At 35.0% G+C, this 26,702-nt stretch overlaps 1 pseudogene; it reads right to left on the bottom strand.

Moving 5' to 3' along the window:
* Nucleotides 1–4,500: 4,500 nt before the first annotated feature.
* LOC114024448 overlaps nt 4,501–26,702 on the bottom strand; it is a 123,813-nt pseudogene continuing 101,611 nt past the window's right edge.

Raw genomic sequence — 26,702 nt, 5'->3', positions numbered from 1 at the left:
AGATCAATATTAAGAGAAACAGAGTTCAGTGTGTCCCTGATTGCTGCATAACTTTGGAGGAATAAAGTTTTTTTAAAAGGATAGAAGTTCTCAAATATTGATGAAGATTTCACAGTATACAAGGAGCTAGCATTAAAAAAAAACTGTTATTATAGTCCCTTATTCTCTTTCCACATTTTAGAATAAAAAAATGAAAAACAAATGTTAGAATGTTGAGCTAAAGGTGAAGATAATAATGAGCGAAGCCAAAGATCTTGTCAAATAAATGAATTACTCTTGGTTTACCCTTCAAACGGGTTAACTGTTTACATATGATGGTTTCTGACCATTACTAATGTGACCATTAGTAAATTCTATTGCGTATGATTTTAGAAGTCTTTACTTAAAAAGCAAAATTGTCAATTTCTTTATAAACACACTTGATCAATACACAGAAGATGATTTAAAGGAATAGCACTTGAAAGGAAATATAAGTCAGAGAAGAATTTGTAAATTTTCTAATTATTCTGTTCTCCTATGGATATTAGCCAGCTTAAATTCTTTGTGGGGAAAAAAGTATACTTTTGATATTGAAGTATACTGAAAAGTGTATTAGATTTAGATACAGAGGACTGTGCTTAATTTGTGCCTCTGTCATTAACTATTTGTTTTATGAAAGACTAGTTTCTTAACCTCTTTGGGCCTCAGTTTTCCTTTCTGTAAAATGAAGTGATTGGACTAGTGTCTTCCTAGAGTCCTTTCTTTTCTTATATTTAGGATTCTAAAATGCTTAGTTTCAAGTATTATAAACCTCAGAATTAATGGGTGATTGTAGAGAATTATGTAATCAGATACTGGGATACATAACTAAGTTTATAGTTTTATTATTAGCCCTGATAGAATTACAGAAAGTAAATACATTTCCCTAATAACATTTATCTTTCCTTTCTGATTCAAAGAATAAAGAAATTCATTTAAAGTGGTTGGCCCTGGTGGAAGAAGTGGAGACCCCTTGTATGCTAACCTGACCTTAAAGTTTATTGTCCAGAAAGAGAGGCATGTGCATGGTTTTTATAGGAAAACTGAAATCAATTTGACAATAAGTGATTTTCAGGGCAGCTCATTTAAATATCTAAATCATTGAATCTGATTCAAGGTTAAGTGTCATACATGCAAATTTTAAATACAGCTAGAAATTGTAGACAGGGCACAGTAAAAATCAATTTTTACATTTAATTACTTTAGTAAAATTTTTTCAACAAAAAGCTAATTTTAAAAATATCTATTATTTTCAGAATTTTGTATCCATAAATATATTGCAATGATTGTTTTTCTTGTTCCTAAAGAGAAATTCTTAATCAAAGCCTGCATTTCAACTTAGATTTTACCCAAAACATAATCTACTTCCTTCATTTCATGACACAACACATTTTGCTTGCAAAAAAATTAACATGAGGAAAGAGTACACCAATGATTTCATCTCTTTATTGAATTCCAGGTGGAGTAAATCCTTTTACAGATGCAGATCAGTAATTCTGCTCCAATTTACATTGAATTAGAGAATCCTCTGAAACATGGAGAAGGTACTTCCAGTCTCTAGAGTCAAAAAGCTTTTAAGAGTAAGGGATAGGACTTAAACTTCAAGTCTGTCTGACTCCAAAGCCAACACACTATCCAATAGAGAACTCTGCGTCTATGTCTTATTGAAAATAAGTTAGACTTCATTGTTACTGTATTTCATTTTGCTCCAATTTGTTAGGCAATTGCTTTTACTATTTTCATAGAAAATGTGAAATATTCATTTTTCAAAAGAAAATTACATTGCATGTTTTTATCTTATCCCTGCTAATATCTGTGCATTAGTTTTTATTCAAAATATTTTTTCTGGTCTTAAGTGCCAAGAAAGAGTCTGACTCAATTTCATTACTCCATTTGTTTGCATTATTCTCAATTATTATTATCTGCATATTTCATTAACAAGCAATATATTCCCTCTAAGATTATTAAGAGAGGGGATTAAGTAAATAGAAATTATTGTTGACCACTATCATAACTTGTTAGACACACACAGAGAACATGACACAGAGTAGGCAACAAATGCATATGTATTCATGTATATGCCTATGTGTGTATTTATCAATAAATGAGTGTGTGCATATATATGCAAGTGTATGTGTGTATACACATACATGTATAGATACATGAGCACATGTGTAAATACATACATACACATATACATATTTATTCAGATATGTATGTATGTATGTATATGTATACATGTATATATATGTATAATGTGTGTCCGTGTGTGTATGTATGCATGCATCTAAAAATTGTCATAATAGTCATATATGTGTGTATATCTCTATATGTCTGTACACACATATATACATGTATACATTTGTGTATGTAATGCACACATGTGTGTATAGGTACATGTATATCCACTATACCTGGCCTATAGAGTAGAGAATAAAGTTTAAGACAACTGGAATGACAAAAAGGCTAGATAATGAAGATCTCAAAATGGCAACAAAGGATCTTATCTTTGATCCTGGAGGTAAGAGGAAGTCAAGTGACATGGTTATCACTTCAGAATCTGTGTGTGGGTGAAGGGGAGTGGAAGGATAGATTGTAGTGAGTAGAAACATTAGGGAGGTCAAATGTGTGACCATTGCAATTGACCAGGCAAGAAGTCATAAAGTCTCAATATAGGTTGGTGACTGCGTGAGTAGAGGAGAAGATGTATAATAAGAGATACTATAAAATTAGAAATGACAAGATTGATCAAATGTTTAATGTTGAACGACACCAAAGTTGCAAATCTGGAGTAATTATGAGGAGGAAGGGGGTGCTTTTGCAAGTAACAGAGAAGTTCATAAGTGAGGGGAAAGTTTGGGGGAAGGAGGCTAAGTTCTTTTTGGGACAGATTGAGCTTCACCTATCTACAGGACATGCAATTTGAAGTGTCCAGTAGACAGCAAGAAATGTATGCCTGAAAATTTAGAGAGAGACAGTAAGAGAGAGAGACAGAGACAGAGACAGAGACAGAGTCAGAGAGACAGAACAGAGAAAGAGAGAAAAGAGAGAGAGTAGATGCTTCACAAATGTAAAAAAGGATGAGTTTTGAGAGTTTTTTTTTTTAAATAATGAATAGATGATTTGCAACTGGGGAAAAATACATTTCCAGTTTAATGATAAGGTTGGAAGCCAGAATGCAAGGGTTTAGAACAGAGTGAGAATGAAGGAAGAAGGTATCAAGTGTAGATGTCTTTCACAAAAAAAATCTTTATTGGGAAAAGGTAGGAAAAATATAATATAATTACTATAGGGATAGAATGACATGAAGATTTTTTTTAAGAGGGAAGATATGAATGTATTTGTAGGCATAGTGCAAGGAACTAGAGAATAAATGATTAAAGACTAGAACTAGGGATGAAGTGCAGGCAATTTGATAGAGAAGGTGGGGGGGGAGGCAATCATGAATGAATATGGAGGAACTGGCCTTGGCAAAATGAAGGGCCACTTCATCATCAGAGACTGGGAAAAAGTAGGAGATTGTGGGAGATATTTGGGGGATGGGATACAAGATGAGGAGAAGGGGACAAGAGGGAGCTCACAGCCAATGACCTTTTTTTCAGTTAAGTATGAGGTGAGGCATACATATGAGACAGGGAGAGGAGTGGTAGCACAAGAGGTTTTTGGAGACATAAAAAGGTTTGTAACAGCTGCTGTATTGAGTGTGACAGAATTCATTGTTGTTTGTTCTTCATTTTTGAAGAGGACCTATGATGTCACAGGGTGATGTCTTGACTTGCACATGAATTGAATTTAAGTGAGGCAGAGTTGCATAAAGTCGTCAGCTTCACAATCTCTTCCAGTGTCATTGAAATCCGGTGACAAAACAAAAGTCAGAATCACTGGGTGATGGCCTGGGATGCAGTGGATGATCATGGTTTCTGAAATCTTTAAATGCTCCACAGAGTCTACTTTAGCTTCCTTCATGGCCATTGGAACAAATTGTTCTCAACCACCCATTCCATGGGGAGGGGGGGGATGTCTTCACGTGCTTAGGGTAGACATCCCCCAAACTCACCAGTGGGTTTGAGGCCTGTGAGTTGCCTTCAGTCTGGTTTAGCTCATCTGTGGAGAAGGTTTTACAAGAATGTAGATACTGAGCATGCTACAGTGTCTTAGAGATATGGATGAGAGTTGAGTGCCAGGTAGATACCAAAGATGGATAAGCGGCCTTGAAAAAGGCTTGGAAGCCCTTACTCCAGAGGTGCTAGTCCTCCTGGAACACTTCATACGCAACTTGATATGCAACAAGGACATGGCAAATGGTATATTTTGAAAATTTGTGAACTCAGGAGGCAGAACCAAGATGCCAAGTTACAGGCAGAAACCCCCCTCAATTCACAATTTTAAAATAACTCATTAAATCAAATTTTCGAGTGGCAGAGCTAATAAAAGGCCAGAGAGAGACATTCTCCCAGCCTAAGACAATTTAGGAGATTTGCATTAGAGGTCTGTGATGACAGGCTGGGCACTGACCAGGAGCGAATAGGACAACAGCAGCAGCAGCAGGGCCTGGAGGCAGCAACAAGAAGCAGCAACAGTTTCAGGAGCTCTCTGCCCAGAGACAGTCAGAATTAGATTACAGGGTATGTATTGTTGGCATTGGGTGCAGCTGCTACAGATTAGTGACTCTGTTGCCCATGCAAAATTCTGGTTTGCAGTTCCAGGGCAGAGAAAAGCACGTGTGGTAGGTCACGAGAAAAGCAATAGCACTTGTCACTACAGGAGAACAGGGAGCTGGTCACAGTTCAAGCAGGGACCCTTCCTGGGTAAACACCAGAGAAGTGACCACAGATCTTCCTGGATCACACATGGTGAAGGCACTGAAAACTTGCAGACTCCTAGAACTAGTTCTGAAACAGCAGCATAAAAAAGACTGAAGTTTGAGACAGTGTCTACCCACCCACAAGTGAGCAATTATACTTACACATATATGTGTGTGTGTATATGTATATTATTATATACATATATACACATATAATTATACATATATGTGTATGTATATACATATATAAATAATTATATTCATTTATTTTAACATTCTTTCCTTTTTAAATTCAGCTTCAAATTTTCTAACTACCTCCTAATTATCCCACATCCAATGCAAAAGCAAGCAAAATAATAACCATTATAGATGTGAAATCATGCAAAACATATTTCCATATTAGCCATATTACAAAAAAAAGGAAGAAAAGTAAAAAATTATTTTTTAATTTGCACTCAGAGTTCATCAGTTCTCTCTGGAGGTGGATAGCATTTTTTTCATTAAGCATTCTTTGGGATTATCTTGGATCATTGTATTGATCAGAACAATCAATTCTTTCATAAGTGATGACCATTACAACATTGTTGTTATTGTGCACAATGACTTTCCAGTTCTTCTCACTTCACTGTGCTTAGTTCATATGGGTCTTGCTATGTTTTTGTTTTGTTTTGTTTTGTTTTTGTTTTTTGTTTTTCCTGAAACTATGCCCTCATCATTTCTATAGCACAATAATATTCCAACACAGTCATATGACACTTGTTCAGCCATTCTCCAATTAGGAAGAGATGCTATAAATATTTTTGTACATATATGACTTTTTCCTTTCTCATTTATCTCTTTGGGATACAGATCTAGTAGTGGTATTTTTGGGTTAAAGGGTAAGGCCTTTGTTAGCTCTTGAAGCATAGTTCCAAATTGTTCTGCAGAATGTTTGGAGTAGTTTGCAACTCCACCAATAGTTCATCAGGTTAATATTTTCCCTCCTCCCCTCTAGCACATAGAATTTCTGATAGGTGTGAGGTGGTATCTCAGAGTTGTTTAAATTTCCTTTCTCTAATTAATAGTGATTTATACCATTTTTGATATGATCATAGATATCTTTGATTTTTTTCTTTTGAAAATTTCCTATTCATAGCCTTTGAATATTTATTAATTAGAGAGTAGCCCTTATTTTTATAAATTTGACTCAGTTCACTATATAATTGAGAAATGAGATCTTTACCAAAGAAAATTGCTGTAAAATTTTTATATTGATTCTTTGCCTATAGTACATATTAGCAAAATGTAGCTCCCCTAATTATGTCTTTTAAATACGCTTTTGCTTTATCTAAGATAATAATTGCTCCCACTGCCTTCTTTTTAACCGAAGCATAATAGATTCTGTTCCAGTATTTTATTTTATGTCTGTATATATTCTTCTGTTTCAAGTGTGTCTCTTATAAACAACATATTATTAGATTCTGATTTCTAATCCATTTTGTTATCTACTTCCATTTTATGGGTGAGTGCATTCCATTCATATTCACAATTGTGACTCCTAACTGTATTTTTGCTCCATCATATTATCTTTTGTTTGTCCTTCTTTCTCACTTTTTATCCTATACTTCCTAAAAAATCTGTTTTAGTTGTAGTCATTACCTCCCTTAATCCTTTCTCTTTTTTTGTCATTCTCCCCCTTTCTGTATTTCTTATTCCCTTTCCATCATATTTATATATATGCTTCCCTCTTGAACCAATTATGATGACAGTGAGTGCATCCCTCTTTCTCAGCTCTTCACTTTTTTTTTTTTGAGATCATCTTGACATGATTGACTCACACTCCTTCTGTCTATGTAGACTTCTTCTAACTGCCCCAGTAATGATCAAGTTCTTAGGAGTTATATGTATCATTTTCCTGCATAGGCATGTAAACTGTTTAACTTTAATGAGTGTTTTATGATTACTCTTTCATGTTTACCTTTGATTTTTTCTTTTGAAAACTGCCAGTTTATACCCTTTGATCATTTATCAATTGGGGAATGACTCACATTCTTATAGATTTGGCTCAATTCTACATATATTTGAGAAATTAAGACTTTATGAGAAAAACTTGAATTAATTTTTTTGAGTTTTCTGCTTTTCTTCTATGCTTGATTATATTGGTTTTGTTTGTGCACAAACAAATTTAAACATTTTAATTCAATGTTTGCAAACAAAATTAGTCATTTTACTTCCCATAATGTTCTTTATCTCTGGTTTTGTCACAAATTCTTCCCTTATTCATAGATCTGAAAGGTAAGATATTCCATACTTTTCTAATTTGTTTATCATATCACTCTTTATTTCTAAATCATCACCTTACCTTGGTATAGTGTGAGATGTTAGTCACTACCTAGTTTCTCCTGAACTGCTTTCCAGTTTTCACAGCAATGTTGTCAAGTAGTGAGTTATTGGCCAAAAAGCTTCAGTTTTTGTGCTTCAATTACAAAGCACTAGATTATCGTCAATCACTACTATGTATTAAGTATAGAATCTGTTCCAGTGATCTACCACTCTATTTCTTAACCAGTACCAGATGGTTGTGATGATTATTGCTTTGTATTACAGTTTGAGATCTAGCACTGCTATGCCACATTTTTTATAGATTTGGCACAGTTCTCCTTATATTTGAAAAATTAAGACTTTATCAGAAAAACTTTGTCTTTTTTATCAATTCCTTTGATATTCTTGACCTTTTGTTCTGCCAGATGAATTTTGTTATTATTTTTTCTAGCTCTATGAAATAAGGTTTCTGTAATTTGATTGGTATGGTACTGAATAAGTAAATTGATTTAGCTAAAATTGTCATTTTTATTATATTGGCTCAACCTATCCATGAACAATTAATATATTTCCAGCATCTTAGATTTGACATTGTTTGAAAAATTTTGTAATTATATCCAAATAATTTCTGGATTTGTCTTGGTCAGTAGACTCCCTCCCCTCTCCTGCCCCCAAGATAACAGGCAGTATGATATAGGTTATACATGTACAGTCAAATTAAACATATTTTCACATTAATAATGTTGTGGAAGAAGAATCAGAACAAAAGGGCAAAGTCATGAGAAAGAAAAAAAGAATAAAAAGAGTATGCTTTGATCTGCATTCACACTCTATAGTTTTGTTTTGTTTTGTTTTGTTTTCTGGATGTGGCTAGCATTTTCCAACATGAGTCTTTTGGAATTGTCTTGGATCACTGTCAGGCTTAGAAGAGCTAAGTCTATCATAGTTAGTTATCACACAATGTTGATCTTGCTATATATAATGTTCTCTTGGTTCTGCTCACTTTATTCAGCATCAATTCCTGTAAGTCTTTCCAGGTTTTTTTTTTTTTCTGAAACCCATCTGCTCATCATTTCTTATAGCACAAAAGTATTCCATTACATTCATACACCACAACTTGTTTGGCCATTCCCCAATTGATGGGCATCCCTCAATTTCCAGTTCTTTGACACCACAAGAAGAGTTGCTATAAATATTTTTGCACATGTGGGTCCATTTCCCTTTTGTATGATCTCTTTGGGATACAGACCTAGTGATGGTATTGATGGATCAAAGGGTTTGCATGGCTTTGTTGCCCTTTGGGTGTAGTTCCAAATTGCTCTCCAGAATGGTTGGATCAGTTCACAACTCCACCAACAATTCATTAGTGTTCCAATTTCCCCACATCTGCAACACCCATCATTTTCCTTTTCTGTCATATTAGCCAATCTGATAGGTGTGAGGTCGTACCTCAGAGTTGTTTTAACTTACATATTTCTAAACAATAGCGATTAAGAGCATTTTTTTAATATGATTATAGATAGCTTCAAATTCTCTCGAGTTGATAATTTGGGAATTTGGCTACAATAGTCTTTGGAATTTTCATTTTGGGACCTTTTTTTTTTCAGGAGGCAAGCAATGGATTCTTGCTTGACTTGCTTGACTATTTTACCTTCTGGTTCTAGGATATCAGGGCAGTTTTCCTGAATAATTTCTTGAAAGATGCTGTCCAGCTCTCTCTCTCTTTTCTTTTATTTTCTTTCTTTCTTTTTTTTATCATGGCTTTCAAATAGTCGAATAATTCTTAAGTAATCTTTCCTCTATCTACTTTCCAGTTCATTTGTTTTTCCAATGAGGTATTTTATATTTTCTTCTATTTTTTAAATTCTTTTGATTTTTATTGTACTGATTCTTGATGTCTCATAAAGTTATTAACTGACACTTGCACACTCTTAATTTTGAAGTAATTATTTTCTTCAGTTAGCTTTTGTACCTCCTTTTCCATTTGGCCAATTCTACATTTAACAGAGTTGTTTTCTACAGTGGATTTTCCCCTATTTGGTCAATTCTTTTGTTTTAAGAAGTTGTTTTCCCCAGTCAATTTTTGTCCTTCCTTTTCCAAGCTATTTTCATAATTGTCCTGCATAACTCTCATTTTTCCCCACAACTTTTCTTCTACCTCTGTTACTTGATTTTTTAAAATCTTTTTTGAGTTCTTCCAAGAGGATTTTTTGAGATTGTGATCAATTCATATTCCCCTTTTAGGCTTTACATGTAGGCATTTTGACATCTTATGAGTTTGTTTTGATCTTCCCTATCATCAGAGTATCTTTCTATGGTCGGGTATTTTTTTCTGTTTCTTACTCATTTTTTAGACTGTTACATACTTTTAAAGTTGAGCTCTGGTCCTGGAGCACCAGGGCACTAACCTAAGCTTCTCATGCTGGGGTCTAGGTGCCTAGTCACTGGTTTTCCTTGCCAAGGGCCTCAGGTGCTTGCAGCTTGCTCACTGGGCTGGGTGTGACCTCACTTAGTCATGCCTATTGTGCCAGGGTTTTGGGGTTTGCAATTTGCCTTCTGCTATGGGGCTAGAGTCCTCACTGATGGCCTGCTGAGTGAGGAATGAGGGGACTTGGTTGCTGATCTGTACTATGGCTAGGAGGCTCCTGCTGGCTTGCCCAGACACCATCTTTGCTGGGCTGTGCTCCCCTCTTACTCAAGTGAGACAGACTTTTCTTGAAGTCTTTCTTAGTGATCTTAAGTTGGAAAATTGTTTCACTCCATTGTTTTGTTGATTCTGCCATCCAGAATACATTTAGAGGCTTGATTTAACATAGTTTCTGCGGGAAACTGGGAAGAACTCAGGCATTGTCCTCACTTCTCTATGCAATCTTGGCTCTGCCCACCTGCCCTGTCTCTTATCTTACTCCCATTCAATCTCTCCCTTTTCCCCTCTCCCAATGCATGCCTCTTTCTGACCCGTTATTATTTTAGATATCTTCTGATCTCATTTAATTTATACTCATGCCCTCTATATATATTCCTTCTAACTGCCTTAATAATGATAAAGTTCCAAGGAGCTACAAGTATCATCTTCTCATGCAGGCACATAAAAAGTTTAATCTTACTTAATCCCAAAATGATTTTTTGTTGCTATTTGTCTTTATATGCTTCTCTTGAGTCTTAAATTTGAAAGTCCAAATTTTTATTCAGCTGTGGTTTTTTCCTCAGGAATGCTTGAAAGTCTTCAATTTCATTAGATGTCCTTTTTTTCCTTGGAATGATTATACTCAGTATCTTAGTCCAGAATATCATATTAAAAACCTTCTGATCCTTTAATGCAGAAGCTGATGAATCGTGTGTGCTCCTGGTGGCTGTTCCATAATCATTGAATTGTTTCTTTCTGGCCTTTTGCTATATTTTCTCCTTGACCCTTTATTGTTATTGTTGTTGTTTTCTATATTTTCTAGTCCATTTTATCTATGAACTTCATATTAAAGTTGGAATTTGTTACCTGGAGTTGTCAAGCTTCAGGTTTTTTTTTTTTTTTGACTGCTATTTTCAAAGCTAGTTCTCAGGTTCTCTAAGTTTTCAATTCTTCCAAGGGGGTGTGATGCAGGGAGAGCTGTAGTCACTGCTCTCCCAGTCTGCACTCTGATCTTTACCTATGAATGACCTCTGCTCCCCTGTATTCACATATAGTAGTGTTCCTTTTGGTCCTGGGACCACGACCAGATCCCCTGTTCTCCTCAGCCACAAGTACTAGCTTTTCTCTTGTTCCTGGAATTGCAACGAAGAACGACTTATTGTCAATAAAATTGTCAATCAGCACCGGGTGTAGCCAATTCCACCAAAAGGTCTCCTGTCATCTCTTTCTGAGCAGTTGTCTGACTCTCAACTCACCCCATTACTGGGGCTGAGAGCTCCTGAAGTTGATGCTGTTGCTGCTATCATGACTTCTTCCAAGGCCTATTGCTGCATTCTGAGTCTGTGCCCACTCTGGTGTTACCAACCTCTCCTGTAGATGTCATAATATTTCTTACAATGGAAAAATGTCTCCTTCTTTTGTTTATTCTGCTACTCCAAAAATGCAATTTGAGGCCTTATTTTAAAGTTTTTTTTGATGGGAATATTGATGAGTTCAGCTGGGTCCAGGCCTGTACTTCTCCATCTTGTATCCTCCACCACTTCCTCTCCCCCACCACTTCCTCTCCCCCACCTTCCTTGCAACTAAACACAAAGTGTTCCTTTCTGTCCTGAAACTGCAACCAAAAACTGTGTTGCTCATTAGTACCAACTTTACCAAGTGCCAGCAAAGGGTTTCCTGTCATCTCTTTCTGACTAGTTATCCAACTTTCTTACCATTCCTGGGCATCAAACTCCCAAAGTTGATGCTTATTTTCCAGCCACTTCTAAGCACCCTCCATCACTATGCATTCCAGTCTAGTGTTCATCCCAGTGTCACAGAAATCTCCTCCTGACTTGCTAAGTTCTCTTAGGCTAGAAGAATATCTCACTCTGACCTTTTGTTGACTATGCTTCTCCAAAATTTGATTTGAGAAGTTATTTTAAAAGTTGCTTGGAGGGCAATGTTGTGAGAGTTAATTTGGGTTGCTCCCTCTGATCCACTATCTTGACAGATGAAGTTAAAAAAGGTAGGGTTAACAACCATGATCTTAGACAAAGAAAAAACAAAAAATAGATCTAATTTAAAAAGATAATCAGGGAAAATGGATTTTATATCATCGATAATGAAGTGATATAAAAAAAATTAAAGCAATTTTCTCTGATAGAAGCTTCATTTCTCAGTTATGTAGGGAACAGAATCAAATTTGTAGAAATAAGAGCCATTCCCCAGTTCATAAGTTGTCAGGAGATATGAACATGCAGTTTTTGGAGGAGGAAATAAAGGCCCTCTGTGGTTATGTGGGGAAAAATGCTCTAAATCACTATTTATTGGAGAAATTCAAATTGGAGTAGCTCTGAAGTACCATTTCACACCTATCAGAAATGACAAGTGCTGAAGGGATTGGAGGAGGATGGGTATACTGGTGGACTTTGGATAGAGTTGTGAACTTGCCCAGCCATTCTAGAGAGTGGTTTGGAACTAGGTCCAGAGGACTACAGAGCTGTCCCTGGCCATTTGGCCTAGAAGTTCCACTGTTTGGGCTGTACCCTAGGGAGATCAAGAAGGGGAGAGAGAAATCTATGTGCATAGAGATGTATATAGTGAATCTTTTTGTAGTGGTGAGAAATTGGAAGTTTGGGGGATACTCATCACTTGTGAAATGGTTGACCAGATTGTTTCATATGATTGTGATGGAGGACTATTGTGCTGTAAGAAATCAAGAGGGATTATTGGAGATATCACAGTGGATGTCCTACAGACCTCTCAAGTAAACATGTCCAATTTTTTTTCCTAATCCATTCCTTCTTCCACAATTTTTGTGTTTCTCTCAAAGACATTATGATCCAACCATCTCACAGATTCATAATCATAGCATTTTCCTCCATTCTCCACTGTTCCTTACTGTACTCATCCAATTAGTTGTCAAACTTCATGTCTACCTCCAAAACATCTCTTTCATCTGTCCCCTTCTTTTCATTAACACACATTAAAATCTTAGGTCTGACTTTCATCACCTCCCACATAGGTTATTATGAGAATTTCCTAATTGGTCTATTTGGCTCAAGTCTCTCTCTACTTCAATCCATTGTACACAAGGCTGATAAAATAATTTTCCTTAAGTGCAGATCTGACTATACCCTATTCTATCCATTCAAGTGGCTCCATATTTTTCTCTAGGAAAAAAAAATTGTTTCGCTTATCTAAAGCCTTTCACAATCTGGGATCAATATACCTTTAAATTCTTTTGGATATGCACTAATATCCAATATTTTTCTCACATTCTGTAATCAACCCAAATTTACCTTCTTCCTATTCCTTACCTTTCCCAGTGCTGGCCATCCCACATATCTAGAATCTACTATGTCTCTAACTTTGTCTTAGAGGTCCTTGATTTCTTTAAAATGTGGCTAAAGCAACATGAAAATTTTAGTGTTCCTTCCAACCACTAGTTACCTCCTATTTAAACTCCCTCCCAACTGTTGGTTACCTCCCTCCCAAACTCCTCCCAATTGCTGGTTACATCCCTCCCAAGCTCCCTCATATTTAACTATGTTTATATCTATACAACTCACTTTATATTTCTAAAAGATTTTATATTTATACATGTGTGTATATTTCTATATATTTACTTGTTATCTCTCCCATAAGAATGTAAGTTGCATAACAGTATGCATTATTTCATTCTTGGAGCAAACTGCCAGTTCCTCGAACAATGCTTGGCATAATGTATTTGCTTGATAAAGTTTGTTGTTTGATTACAGTTTCAGAACTGGTGTATCGGGGAATGAGGATAGGAGTTATAGATGTGAAAAGGTTAAGTCCTCAGAGTATAATGTCTGGATATGGGCAAAGGGCCACTGCTAGCTAGTTGACTTTGGGTGATATACTCTTGCTTTCAATAAGATCAGAGGTCAATCTCCAATTGCTGTCTCTCCTCCATCAAGCATACCATCCATGAGGGTTTCTCAGTGTGCCAGCCACAAACGTAAGCTATATCTGCTTGGCCAAAAACATGTAAAACTGTTTGCTATACTTAATGGAACTCTTCCAGAAAAGTTGCTTCCTTCCCTCAGCAAAATTGACAGTATAGCATTATGATTAAAATGCTTCATTTAGATTCAAGAACATTTGAGTTGAAATCCTGCCTCAGGGATATACTAAGTGATCTTGAGGAAGTCATTAAATCACTTATCCTCTTGGCCCTCAGTTTCCTTATCTGTTAAAAGTGGAGACAATAATACCTATATAACTGTTGTCATTATTACCCTGAATTCCTCTTTGGTGGGAATATTGTTATTGGTTCCTTCAGAACCAATATTTGGGGAGTATCCAGCAACACCTATATATAATTCTCTTCTTGAGACAAGATATTCACTGTAAACACTTAGAGTTTCCATATTCTCAATGTACTTATGTAAGGTGATAAAGGGAAGGAGGGCTAGCTCCACACCATTGTTAATCTAGCTATTATGTCACATAATTACCCATTTCCTATCCTTGGCATTTTTCTTGTGAAACAGAAACTAGGAGAAGTTTAAATTTCCATGATGCAGATTCAATAAACTAAAAATTAATGAGAATGCCTGCTCTTAAGGAGCTTACATTCTAGCCAGGAAGATAAGGTGTGTGTGTGTGTATACACACATATATACATACATACATATATATATATGTGTGTGTGTGTGTGTACACACATGTATATGAGCATATATGTGTGTGCATGTATACGTATATGTGTATATACGTATACGACACATGACAAATACAAAGTAGATTCACTGTACTTAACAAAATGTGACCTTTCAATATTTGTACTGTTGTGTATTGAGTAGTGGGCACTAGGTCTCATTCTTACATACTTTCTACTCTTACCATTTCAGAGCTCTTCCAAAATTCATTCCAGCTGCTCAAGTTCTCCGTTAGACACACATTTATTCTCTGTTTATTATTTCTCGCCTCAAGTAAGTCCCACCTTCATTTCTTTGACCTAGAAGTTCAGCACTCATATATGACTATGTTGCCCTACTAACTGATTTCACATGAAACATCCTCCCTGTGCACTCTCACTTCAGCTGATACCCCTTCCCTCCATACTGCTGCACTCAAAGTTTCCATGCCAAGCTCCAGAATCACTATTCAATATACCCCAACACTAAGGCTTATTCATAGCACTCCTAAGTACTCCATCGGAAGTTGAAACTATAACCATTACTAAAAAGGAGAGAGAAGAAAAACAGAGAAATTATTGCTTGAAGGAAAACGTTCACATAGCTTCCTTTCTTAGCCTGGAGAATGCCAAGCTTTTGGCAGGAAAAGAAGAAACCATGACTTAGTCACCACTTAGAGAATGTCTTGAAAGTAAATTATGTAGTACTTCAAGGTTTTTAAAAACCTTTGACAACCTAGCCTCAGAACAACTGATTGAGTTAGATAGTTTATTTATAAATCATACAAAATATATTATTTACAAATAAAGAAATGAGATTCAAAAATCTACATAACTCAGCTATAGTTATACAGTATCCAATTAGTGTCAGAGGGAGAATTCAAACCGAAGTCTTCTTGATTCTAAGACCCAAACACTCTGAGCTTAACCTTTCTAGTGCATGATATTGTTAATAAAAGTTGGATGTATCAAAACACAATAGAAGAAATGGGATAATAGATCCCTCTCAATATTGAAGCAGAACATGAATGATTGATGTTAACATCAGCTGGAGAATCAGGATATTATTTTACTTTTTCAAGGTTGGGGAAGGCAGTTATAGACTTGGCAACACATTCTAAGCCAATAGGTACCACAGATCTGTTCTATCATAAAGGATAATTGTACTCATTATGTTATTTTACTTTATCTTAGTTTTTAAAGGTAAATTTATTAAAATATCAATTAATATATTTCCTTTAAAGCATTTTATTTTGCAACAAGGTTTCTTTTAGGTCTGTCATTCTGTTCTTATATTGCCAACAATGCCAAAGTGTTTAAAAGAAATAAATTCAACTGACTGACATTCATGGAGCATTGAATTAATGAACAGAGAGAAAGCACAAATATCTAAAGACTGGACTGGACCTCTCTTAGTTGGGAATAAAAAGATTTCTGTTAGAAGAATTTAGCTCAGAATCTAATGTTTAACCCAATTCAGCTCAATAAATAACATTTGGGATCCATGATCTTGCTCTGAATGAGAAATAATGGAATAAGATAGAGACTTTGTTTGTTTATCTGGGAGTCAAGGTGACAACTGCAGGTCAATAAGGATTAATGTTGAATCTCAAGTCTTTTGTTAAGAGAATTTGAAAAAAGAGCAAATGAATACTCAGTTGAACTATACTATTGTTAGAAAGATTTAAGTATTATGGTTGTGAAGTTGTAAAGCCCTCAGACCATAAGGTTCAAAGAGATGTGGGAGGAAGACAGAAAAGACTGGTTCAATTGCTATGAGAATACAATATAAATCAAAGTTTCTTGTGTTATTGTTATAAAGAAACTATTTAGATCTTACTTAAGGCATCACATCCTGTATTGGTCACCATGTCTTTGAAAAGACAGACAGTAATTGCTTTTTGGGGTGTAAAGAAAAGCAACAGTCTCAGAAATATGCATTCTGAGGGAAGCCTGGTAAAGATGAGCTTATTCTTAAAGGAAAAGCAGGAAAATCGGTGACCTGACTCATATAAATTATGAAGGTTATAGCTAAAATTGATTGAATTAAACTCTACACAATGAAGGAACACAAAGCAATAAGATTTGATTTTAAATTCAAGAAATGAAAAAGACTAATAAACTATTGAAAACTGTGTCTTTTGCATAAGTGGTGAAATAAAAGACAATTGAAGCTTCAATTAGAAAATAGTGCCTTTATCAATTTTGAGGAGAGGTAAGATATAGAAGAAATATGAAAATGTAATGAATCAAAACAAAGAAGAACATAGAAAATGTCTTTCTCCTCAATAAATTTCTATATTTAATGATGACTTATTTTCATTTTTGTATGTTTCCTTTACTTAAATATACTGATTAATGTTGATTTTACAGAAAGTTCCATTCCAGGCCCAAAAGGAGTAATAAAAACTTTGCTAAATTGTATGTTTTAATTATTAAGTTTAAAGAGTCATATATGAGCTAAAATATAGTGGAATATGCTTCTAACAGAATTGTCCAATGGGGATGAGAAATTACTATCTCACAAAATTGTTAACCTAAAGGTTTCTTTGTGTGTGTGTGTGTGTGTGTGTGTGCATGTGTGTATGTGTATTGTTGCTAGTGTTGTCATCAATGTTGTTGTCATTGTTGTTGGTGTTGTTATTTTCCACCCAAATGATGTGCTACTGTTGGGGATGATTGTGCAAGTGCTACATGTGTGCATGTATGTGTGCTTATGGGTTTGTGAAGTTGGGTGAGAGGGTCTTTAATAATCAGATGAATGACTTAAACCTCTTAGAGTATTAGAAAAAGCATGTTAAAAGGGACTAGGTCAAGATTAAGTTATTATTGAAATCAGAAAGATAGGGAGAAGACATGCACATAATTAAAGACTGGCCATAGTTAAAAGGTCAAAACAATGTTGGTAATTTCTAGTTCCTTCAAATTTCAGCCAGAATCTATCCTCTATATTATAACACTCCTAACTCCTACAACTGCTAATTCTTCCTTCCACTAAATTATAGGAATTATGATGTAAAAGAGCACTAGACTTGGAGTCAAGAATATATGAGTTCAAATCCTGCCTCAGACCATTGTTAGTTATGTGATCCTGGCTACATCACTCAATTTCTCTCAGCCTCAATTTCCTCATCTGTGAAATGGGGATAATAATCATGTGTATCTCACAAGGGTATAGTTAAGACCAAATAATATATGAAAATAGTTTGGTAAACATAAAATCCACATACAACCACAATAATTTTTATTAATGATATTATTGTTAGTAGTAGTATGGTTATTGCTTTGCAAGTATGTTTATATTTACATGTGTACATGGTGTCTCCTTGGATATAATGTCAGCTCCTTTAAGGCAAGGAATTTTTCATTTTTATCTTAGTATCACTAGTATAGTGATTAGCACACAATAGATACTTCATAAATATTTGTTGATTGAATGATTGTTAATGAGTAGAATTGATAGCACTTCATGTGCAAGTTGCCTGATAATAGTAAAAACAAAATAAAAGAAAGCAAAAAAACAAAACAGCAACAAAAACTTGGCAATGCTATGTCTCAGAAGGTTTGAAGCTAAAAGTAATGCAGGGCATTCAAAAAGTCTTAGTGGAGTTTGAAGCTATTAAATCTTAAACAGCACTCAGTATTTTAAGAATACCTATAAATCTTATCATAACATAGACTTTATTGAAGTTATGATGATTATAAAAATTTGAAAGGAAAGAATCATCACTGTTTATATATTATAAGTTTCAGGGTCATTCCTCTGTGGCATTGGATAACAGGAACTTCTGAGGAAAGCAAACAACATTTCTGTTAGTTACAAGATGGGTAGTAAACCTCAGGGTTACTGTTACCAGACACTATAAGTTTCCCAGTAAATAATCTCTCTTGGGGGGTTGTTCTTTTGAGAAGAGGGGGATCTTATCAGTGGGAGAGTGACAGCAAGTTTCAAGAGACTTAGTCCTAAAGAGAACTGTATGCCCACTGGCGTCCTGATGGCAGAATAACATTGGTCCTAGGCTGCAAGCTATTTAGGTGTTTAGCGCTTAGTACTTTAGTGTTTAGTACTTAGGTGCTATCTGTGTAGCAAAATAGGCCTTCCTGGTAAACATCTGAAATACTCATCAATCCTATTTCCTATCCTCTTAGCATCTGGCAAAATGTTATAGAAATTTTTAAGTTCACAGTGAGGATGCCTGAGAAGCATGAGAAGATTGATGTAAACTGATGTATAGTGAACTAAGTAGAACCCAGAGAAAAACATATAGCTACAATGTAAACTAAAACAACAATAACAATCATGAGAACAAAGAATAGTGTATACAAAGAACACAAAAAAAAGTGTTCTATAATTATAATAATCAGACTTGGAGAGTCGAGGAAATGCAACTCTTTTACTTTTTTTGCAGAGGTGAAGGGACTATGGATATGGCACATTGCCACATATATTGTCAAACACACTTAAGATATTGGTTAATTTCCATGAACTGCATATATATGTATGTATAGACACACACACACATATACATAATGTTAATTTTCATTATAATAAATGGCTTACTAGATAGGGGAGATGGAAGATGTATTTTAAAACAAATGTGATATAAAAGCAAAATATGTCAATAGTGATACTAAACAATATTGTCACAAATTCACAAATATCTAATAGATGAAAGGAATTATAAACTTTTGGGCATGAAATTCATTAGTACCACCCACATATCAGCTATCAGTAAATAATAATTTAAAAATTCAAATCTTATGAATAATGAACTGGACCCAGAATTGAACAGGGAGAGAATAGGCTAGATTGCCATTAGGGAATTTTAAAGTTGCTTTAATAATCTTAATCTTTCCCTTAAAATTCCAATCTTTAATAATAATATCCTTTCTGTGATATTTCATGTCTGAAGGGGCAGCTAGGTGATGCAGTGGATGGAGTACTGGCCCTGGAGTCAGGAGGACCTGAGTTCAAATCCAGCCTCAGACCAAACACTTGACACTAGCTGCGTGATCCTAGCAAATCACTTAACTTCAACTGCCTAAAAATTTTTTAAAAAATTTAAAAAATTGCATGTCTGTTAGTCATGGAACACTGCAGTCTAAAAAAAAAATTACATGCATAGGGCACTGTGGAGGCTCATCATGGGTATAAATATGCTTCTGTGTATTATAAAAAGGGAAAAAATACTGTAAAAATGTCATCAAAAATGCATGATCAAAAAAGAATAGAGATTAGTTGCATAAAGAGAGCAAGAAATAACTGATAGCCTGAGTGCAGTATATTTATTTTTGTGATGTCACAAGAGTGGGTTTAATTTTCAATTCTATCTCCTTAGTATCTCTCATTTCTAAACATTCATCCTAATTTCCAATGTCTTCACCCTAATACAATCCCTCATTTACATCCCCCTGGACCTTTAAATGGCATTTTAACAGGTCTTTCTTCTTGCTCTCTCTTTCCTTTCATAGAATTTCTTTCACACAACTGACAAACTAATCTTTCTTACACATGTGTCTAGTCTTGTTATTATTCTGCTTCCAGCCAAAATTTGATAGCTCCCTAATGTCTATTAAATATTATTAATAAATTCCAGCCTGGCATTCTACGCCTTCCTTTGTATTCACAGCTTGATCATGTACCATTTTCTTCTACACATTCTAAACTCCAACCAAACTGCAAAGCATATATGCATATGCATATATATAAACATATCTATACATACCTATACATATATACATATATGCATATAAGATTGAATGAGATTTTATATATATGCGTATATATATATATATATATATATAATCTCATTCAATCTTACAAAAATCATAGAAAGTGGGTACTATTATTATCCCCATTTTACAAATGAGGTTGCTGTTATTGTTGTCTAGTCATGTCTGACTCTTCGTGACCACAATTGGGGTTTTCTTGGCAAATATTCTGAAGTGGTTTGCCATTTATTTCTCCAGATTATTTTACAGATGAGGAACTGAGGGAAACAGGGTAAGTGACTTGCCCAAGGTCACACAGCTAGTGTTTAGAATGATTTGTCCAGAGTCACACAGCTAGCAGATGTGTGATGGAACTCAGGTCTTTCTGACATGAGGCCCAATACTCCAACCACTGTGTTACTTAGTTGCCTACATCTTAATTTTATGTATTTGTGACATTTTTCATAATACTCCCTTTTGTTCCCTCTCCCACTGTTGAATTTTTGTAGCTCTCATTGTTCAGTTGTTTTTCAGCCATATCTAACTCTTCATGACCCCATTTGGTGTTTTCTTGCAAAAATACTGGAGTAATCTGCCATCTTCTTTTCCAGTTCATTTTACAGATGAAGAAACTGAGACAAACAGGGTGAAGTGACTTGCCCAGGTTGACACAACAAGTAAGTGTCTGAGACCAGATTTGAACTTCGGTCTTCCAGACTCTAGACCCATTAAACTATCTACTATGCCACCTAGCTGCCCCTGTTTAATTTTACCTATTCATTAAAATCCAGTTCACATTTCTAGCTCTCCTCAGTTTGTAGGAACTTCCTTAGGACCCCATTTAGCACTTTGTTCACTTCTCTCTTGTGGACCTAACATGTTCTATTTTGTACTATACAAGCAGTTCTGCTATAATACAGCATGTGTTTCCCCCAAGCACAGAATTTTGCAAAATAGAACAATAAAAACCATAGAGTTGGTGGGGAAAATGAGATTGGAGAAACAATGCTCAAAAACTTATTTAGAAAAAGATAAGAACTTGATAAAAAAGGTAGCACTGTGTCATACATGGTAAATTATTAAGACATACATGGTATTACAAGTAATAGTGACCCTGTCCGTAGCCTCAGGCTAGTGCTCTGCCTTCTCCCAAGTTTTTCCAAGAACAAGTTGAGCAGGCCACAACTCAGTGTCAGGACTGGAGGCTGTGGTGGAAGGGGATGGGGTGAGAGTGAGTGGGAGTCTTCAGTGTAGCCTTCTTCCACCTACTCCTAATGCACCAGAATATTAGCACTTCACCTAGATAAAGACCTGAAATTGGCTTGTGGAAGATTTTCAGTTTGTGAATCATTGTTAAGTGGTACAACTTTTTCTTGTCCTTTTCCTTATTTTTTTAATTCTCCATATTTCTCTAGGATTTATTCACATTCTAGCAAATGTGAAATGTAAGCAATGTTCATAGTGTTTTGTGTTGGAACAAATTAGAGTTTTCTAAATGTGTTATAGCAGATTTGACTTCGTGGGTCATAATTCCTTACTAGATTGCAAACTCCATGAGGTCAAGGTCCATGCTTAATTTTTAGAATCTTACCTCTTCCTTAATGCTTTGTAAATAGCAAAGTATTTGGTATATATTTAGTGAATGATTGAAAAAATACATATTTATTAAGCCCTTCTCCCCTTTTTTGATAGAAGGTATTATGCTAAGCTCTGAGGATCCAAACACAAAAGCACCATAGTCTGTGCTCCAGTCAATTCACCTCTGTCTGCCCCAATTTCCTAATATATCAGATGGATATAATGATAGCACCTACCTCCTAGAATTGTTGTGAAGGTAAAATGAGAAAATATTTGTAAAGTGCTTTGCAAACTTTAAGTACTATATATATTCTACTACTGCTGCCCCTGTTACTAGTTTGTCATTATTATTATTATTAAAAGAGACAACATATATAGGAAAATCAAAGCCTAGGAAGGATAATTTAATTTAGAAAGTTACAAGGAGGAAGCCCTAGTGTAGAAGATTGTCACAACTATTTTAATTGGAGAGAGAAAGGAGATTAACAGATAATGGGCATTAGTTGGAATGAGGTCTTGAGAGATGACTTTGGAATGAAATGAAGTGTAGCTGGGGCTGGTCCTAGTATATAGGGAATGACTGAGACAGCCACCAATATATATAACAGGGCATCAGGGTATGAGTTCTGGGCATGAAAGGATTAAGTCCTATAGGGTTTGGATTCTGCTCAGTTTATCATCTCAGAAACTTGTTAAATGGCTCTCCATTATTCTAGATCAAAATATATGACTTCCATGTTGCATTGGATTTTTTTTTTGCTGATAAGTTTCAGAATAGACCGAACATATACACAGATAAACATTTCTTCCAAATAAGTCATCATTTCACATAGACTTTCTTAAATTCTCAGCCAGGATTTCTTCTTAATCATCTAACTCACTTCTGTTCCCCACTTCTGAGATAATTTCAGTGTTGCCCAGACCATTTATTAACCTGACACTGAAGGTCATTGCATGAAGGGTGGGACAGGTAGAAGTTGATTGCTCTGAATGATTGAGCATTTACTGAATCAGGAAGGCAACAGATAAGGAGAAATCTGAGATGATTGCTGAGCTTCTTAATTAGGTAAGAGGCTAGATCACAGGCTACTGATAAAGAGATAAAATGAGGGAAAAGAATCAGGGGGTGTAAACAAACATATATATATATATTTGTTGTATATTCTATATATGTTTATATTTGTTGTATATTCTATATATGTTTACAGCCCCTGATTCTTTTCTCTCTTTCTCTCTCTCTCTCTATGTATATATATATACACATACATACACATATATGTATATATTTGTGTAGTAGTGAAATAAGCCTTGTTAATTTAGTAAAAAGTTGTGATTTTATATATATATATATTATATATATATATATACACACATATATATTTATACTAACATCTTCACACAATGATTATTTTGTGTGCAATTCCCTGTATTTACTTTTGAATACACAGAAACATCTGTGTATTCACTAGAAGCTCCTTTGAAACCATTTACAAAGCAGATTAAGGAAACAGTTGAGTTACATACCCAACAACTGGTTCTGAAGTCCTCACAGTACAAGGAGCTGAGCAAAAAATAGAGTAATACCTAGAAAATGGTTGCTCGGAGGCAGCTAGGTAGCACCATAGTGCACAGAGCACTAGGCCTAGAGTCAGGAAGCCCTGACTTCAAATCCAGCCTCAGACAATTAGTATTGTGTAACTTGGTAACTAAACCTGTTTACTTTAATTTCCTTATCTGTAAAATGAGGATAATAATAGCATCTACCTCCCCGGGTTTTTGTGAGGATCAAAAGAGGTAATAATTGTAAAACACTTAGCACAGCACCTGGCACATAGTAGGTGCTACATGAATGTAAGTTCTTCTTCCTCCTCCTCCAAAAGCAAAGAATTCCTTTTAAAGAATCCTTTAATTGTCTCTCAGGGGCTAAAAATAATGTGGTCTTTATCCCTGGAATCTATTGCTCATCATCATAAAGATTGTTCCTCAGACATGATAGTCAAGTTTCTAGAATTATCATTGTTATTGAACTTAGCTTACTTAAACCGGTTGCTATTTAGGTGAGACGAAACACTGAAGAACTATAACCATTATGGTGAATATTTCTTTTATGTTGTTTTCATTTATAACTAAGCCTCAATGCATTACTTCCAGTTTGTAAGGAAAAAAATGAACTCAGAATAACTCTATTTGCCCCATTCTACCAGTTGGCTTGAAGCCATATGACTCCTTCTTTATTAAACTGCCAAGTCAGATGCTTTTAATTGATTACTGTTGTTATGGGTATTATCACTTAATACACTAAATTATGAAATATCTCTAGAAAGAAGGATTCCATTCTATAATTACATAATTCCACTCTTCATATGAGAAGTGGCTTTCTTTTATATGAACAATAGGTTTAAAGGGAGGTAGGGATGGAGATCAAATGAGAATTTTGAAAATCATTTTAAATTTAGCATGCTTTATACATATGAACTATTATTGGATGAAAATCTTGAAGCATCAGAACCACAGATATAAAACTTTAAGGCAACTTGGAGGACATGCAATACGACCCCCTCATTTTACATATGAGAAAACTGAGGCCTGGCATGGTTAAACATTTTACCTAAGTTCATGGAGGGATCAAGAATAAAAGGTGGGAGCTGATTCCAGACAAACTGACATCATTCCCACTCATCCCCACCTTTTGTATGTCATTTAAAAAATCTTTTAATTTTTCAAATAAAATTCCATACATGGTGTCTACATGGTACCCACAATGGATACATCTAACCAGATACCTTCCATTAAGATTATATTATACTTGTGGTACTGTTGTTTGTTATAACACCTGTTTCTCTGATATCAATCAATAAACATTTCTAAATGCCTGCCTTTTGCAAGGTGATGTGCAAAGTGAAAGAGATACAAAGACAAAAATTAAATAATTCCTGCCCTCAAGAAGCTTACATTGTCTTGGAAGTAGAATGAGCTAAACACATGTAGTATATATGAAAATCATAAATGACCAATATTACAACTTGTACTTTGAGAGATTATAAGAGTTACTGAGGTCAGACATCATGAAATATTCAGGTTAGAAAATTTCCTTTGATACAACAGAAAAATCCTTTCCAAACAAAGGTTTTGCTGAAACATAGATAAGTGGACCCTAGGACATTAGGAAATTTCTACCAATCACACTGGCTTGTTTCTTTTCTCAAAAGTTTTAGGCCTGTTAAATATGCATAGAAGCATCAAAATATTATAGTTAAATGTTTATGAGATAAGTTAAGACAAATGGTCATTAAAATAGTTTAAAATGGCACTGCACATTTAGAAAATGCTAAATGGTCATGGTAATATTTCGTGAATGAAAAGGTAAGATGTACTTGCTTAATTTCAATAGTGCTGTAGAAACAATCTAGGCTAATACTTTGGTTATCTTAATCAATCTACTGCAACTTCTAAATTAGTCTTATGTAGGTTTTGATGAAGACTAATTATGGCATCTTAGCATGAAATTATTTTAAACCATTTCCATTGTCTGAAAAGTCAACCCCACACTGCATCTTATATATCTACTAACAAATGGATAATTTCAAAAAAATCACAACTTTCTTACCAAAAACTCTTCAATCCACATTTTCTTTTATTTATACAAGGGCATATCTACCCCAACCAAAAGGATTTAACTCACATGCATTGGGTTGGTTTTCTAATAAAGATGACTGCTGGGCAGAGTAAATAGACTAATTGATCTATAATCAGGAATACCTGGGTTTAAATTCTGCCTCAGATACTTACTACCTGTATGACTCTGGGCAAGTCATACTCTCTGTACCTCAGTTTCCTTATCTGTAAAATAAGGGGATTAGATTTGATAATATCTGAGGTCCCTTCCAGTTTTAAAGCTAAGATTCCATAATGGTGATTTTCACTGAATTATCCAAGTTTCGTTGTCCAGTCTCTTTTATAACCCACAATAGATATTTATTCACAGACAGAATTAAATACAAGTTCTTTGTTCTTGGAATAGTTTACCATAGCTATATGAAGCTATGCTCATGAGAACAGATCCCAAAATTTGAAATAATTTTAGAAATCTATTAAGCTATTTGGTAGAAGAAAGCAAGTGGGAAAGGAGGCATGGCTCCCTCTCCCCCAGGTTGTGGAAAGTTTATATCATATAGGATTTGGACAAATTTGCCCAAGCAGTAACCACATGTACACAGTTTAGCAACTTTGATGAGAGGATAACTCAAAAGCAGTGCATATTGAGGTGGATATGAATAAATGTAAACATTCAATAAAATCTGGGCAAAGCCAAAACACAAGGAAACCCAAAACATAAGTTTGAGTGTGGAGACTTGTGTGAGTGGAGATCCAAAACAAGAATGTTTTGGGTGGATCTAGGATGCAAGGGAATTCCAAACTCTTTGTAGCCATCTCTGACATTGGTGGAGTTACTGAGGTCAAGGTGATATTTCTGGGTTCAAGAAAACACTAGTCACATAAAGCTAAGTTCAAACAATATTAATAAATGATAAATAATAATCCATAGAAATTAATGGACTCACAGTACCAGGGAGGTTTGTCATTGCTCCTGTACATTTCTAGGTTTATGTCAAATTACTTACTCATTCAACAAGCATTTATTAATCATCTACTCTGAAGCAGGAACTGTGCTAGGCACTGGGGTTACAAAAACAACAAGTAACAACAATAACAACAACAAACACAAAAATCCTAAGACACTAAAGTATTACTTTCCTCAAGGAAATTCTTTCTATTAGAATGTTCCTCCAAGTATTCTACCCTCTATATATTTTCTACCCATAAACATGATTTAAATTATAGTCTCATTACTAATACTAGCCCTTAAGCTTAGGCTATCCTTGTTAGCTCTTTTTGCCTATTTTTCATTGTTTAAACACTAATTAATTTGCCATTGCTTCCATGCAGTCTGGTTTTATAACTGGGAATTTTCATGTTTGGTCAAGTACTAAAAAATGCTCCTGGGGAACGTGGTC

Source organism: Vombatus ursinus, unplaced genomic scaffold (genome assembly GCF_900497805.2).
Source record: "Vombatus ursinus unplaced genomic scaffold, bare-nosed wombat genome assembly UNPS02014821.1, whole genome shotgun sequence".
Taxonomy (NCBI): Eukaryota; Metazoa; Chordata; class Mammalia; order Diprotodontia; family Vombatidae; genus Vombatus; species Vombatus ursinus.
This window is presented reverse-complemented; position numbering and strand designations above follow the sequence as displayed.